Consider the following 2,816-nt stretch of genomic DNA (forward strand, 5'->3'; position numbering starts at 1 on the left):
ATTTCGAGAACCGGAGTAAAACCAACTCATGACCGAAACGAAAATGCGGGACCGATTAAAGTTCATTTGATCTAGTGAAAGTTTTGAAGTAAGATATAAATGTTTTTTAGGTAATCTCGACAACTGGCGTTGGTGGTGTAATGGTCAGCGTAGTTGCATTCCAAGCAGTTGATCCGAGTTCGATTCTCGGCCATCGCATATTAATTTTTTTTTTTGGTTGAATGTTAATTTTATAACTCATTGTTTGTAGTCATTGTTCTTTGAAATTTTTAAATTTTTAATCCATTGTAATTTTAAACATTATTTATTTTTCATATTATTTTTTTCGTCATTTAAATTATATTTTGTACTGGGGTGACATCTATCGGCAGAATATTTTTTAATTTTAAATTATATAGTTTATGGGGGTGACATCTATCGGCAGAATATAAATATATATTTTTTAATCTATTTAATTATATTGATTACGGGGGTGACATCTATCGGCAGAATCTTTTAATGTTTTTTGTTTTTAACGCCTTTTTTTTTTCAATGGTTGACCATAATATCAATCCACTAAGTAATATTTTAGGCCTGTAGCATACTTGAAAAGTTAAAGAATGATATAAGATTGTTTATGATGTTAACGATAAAAAAATAAAAAAAACATAAAATTACCATAAAAAATGGGCCAACGGCACGCGGTGTTCCCAAGCGGTCACCCATCCAAGTACTGACCGCGCCCATCGTTGCTTAACTTTGGTGATCGGACGAGAACCGATGTGTTCAACATGGTATGGTCGTTGGCAAACGCTAAACAATATTAATTTCTATTCTACCTGCCAATAAATATATGAAAATTAGTATAAAAAAGCCCTAATAATACTGAAAACATTAGCAAGGTGTGTGCGACGTTGATAAAAATAATCATTACATACGCGCTTGAAAAAGATCGTAATTACATCCATAATTTTGAAGGAATTTTTTTTTTCAATGGTTGACCATAATATCAATCCACTAAGTAATATTTTAGGCCTGTAGCATACTTGAAAAGTTAAAGAATTTTATGATATTATTAATGATAGTAAAGATAAAAAAATAAAAAAAAACATGAAATTACCATAAAAAATGGGCCAACGGCACGCGGTGTTCCCAAGCGGTCACCCATCCAAGTACTGACCGCGCCCAATGTTGCTTAACTTCGGTGATCGGACGAGAACCGGTGTGTTCAACATGGTATGGTCGTTGGCAAACGCTAAACAATATTAATTTCTACTCTACCTACCAATAAATATATGAAAATTAGTATAAAAAAGCCCTAATAATACTGAAAACATTAGCAAGGTGTATGCGACGTTGATAAAAATAATCATTACATACGCGCTTGAAAAAGATCGTAATTACATCCATAACTTTGCAGGAATTTTTTGAAGTGAAACTTCTTTACGCGCGTCATGCAATTTCGAGGACCGGAGTAAAACCGACTCATGACCGTGACGAAAAAACGGGATCATTTCGCTATAGGAGCCTAGCTAATATTATATACCTAGTTTAGGTCACTCTCCGAACTCAGCTTCGCGGTCTAGAGGCAGAGCGCACGACTGTGGTCGTGAAGAACCGAGGTTCGATCCCCGCTTTAACTAATTTTTTTTTTCTTTTTTTATAACTTTTAATTTTTTTTATCACATGCTACTTATAAATATGTCAATAGACAGAAAAAAAGAGAGAATGAAATGAAAAGAGAGAGAGAGAAGAATATTAGAAGTTTCACTTCTGTCTTGCGTAGGCTTGACACACCCATTTTTTTTCATCTAAATGAGTATATTTTATATTAAATCTGTTAAACAAGAGGTTAAAATTTTGTATATTGTCGGTAAACATGTAATGGGTCTGTACTGAGAAGGATTATTAATATTTTCGCTTTTGGGTAACATATAAGTAATGCCCTTGTAACATTTAATGCCAATGGGTGGGTGATGAAGAGATTCATTGTATAAATTAATGATGGGTCTATCGATTGTGACATTAATTGGTAAATTACCGAATACAATTATCTAGTCATCTACGCACACGCACTAACTCAATGTAGGTAGGTAGTGATGAGAACTGATAAGGATGATTAAATAATAGAATATTTTAATATATCAACAGACGCTAATTTATTAAAACAATAATTAAAATAATTAATCAAATAAAATAAACATGAGACTCTATCAAACAACTTATCTCAGGGCGTGTCAAGAATGTACGAGAATTTAACGCCATCTTGATAAAATTTTTGACTAACGAACATGTGACATTAATAAATTTAAAACATGTATTAAAATCTTGTAAGGAATATCTGAGCGGGCGCCAGCGAGTTATAAAATAACTACGCAAGAAGTTAAAATGAGTAATCCCTATTTGAATTATAAGTACATTGTTAAAAAGTTATAAGTAAAAAAGACCTTTCGTAGTTTGCACAGTAGACCCTCATTGTTCCAGCGTTGCACAAACACACCGTAAGCTACCGAGTCCAGCAAGCAACTGAGCTCAACGAAGTGCTCTCCGCACTCATAGCTCGAAACAGTAGTGCCAATTGTAGAATGTTGACCAATGTTTCTCTTAATCGGGTAGGAACTGCCCGTCCAGAAGTACGCACTGCTACACCCTTAGTTAGAAAATTTGGAAAATTTTGAGGTTGACTGACAAATTTTGAAAGATTTTTTGCCAAAAAAGGATGTAAAGTAGTCAGACATTTGTACCAAAAATTATGTATCCAATCGCAACCCGTGGCTTTCCAATTATGAGTATTTTTAATAATTTTATTTAACAATTCAACCGATATATTAGAAAAA

At 33.3% G+C, this 2,816-nt stretch overlaps 2 non-coding genes across 2 annotated transcripts; both read right to left on the reverse strand.

Annotated features, from left to right (window-relative positions):
* Positions 1-668: 668 nt before the first annotated feature.
* LOC149408457 (5S ribosomal RNA) lies at positions 669-787 on the reverse strand. The gene has a single exon (XR_016305587.1). It is a non-coding gene; the product is annotated as a 5S ribosomal RNA (ribosomal RNA).
* Positions 788-1,110: 323 nt separating this feature from the next.
* Positions 1,111-1,229, reverse strand: LOC149408458 (5S ribosomal RNA). Its single transcript, XR_016305586.1, has one exon. It is a non-coding gene; the product is annotated as a 5S ribosomal RNA (ribosomal RNA).
* Between the last annotated feature and the right edge of the window lie 1,587 nt (positions 1,230-2,816).

Source organism: Hesperophylax consimilis, unplaced genomic scaffold (genome assembly GCF_061612785.1).
Source record: "Hesperophylax consimilis isolate HC1 unplaced genomic scaffold, BYU_Hcon_1.0 scaffold_273, whole genome shotgun sequence".
In the NCBI taxonomy this organism is placed as follows: domain Eukaryota; kingdom Metazoa; phylum Arthropoda; class Insecta; order Trichoptera; family Limnephilidae; genus Hesperophylax; species Hesperophylax consimilis.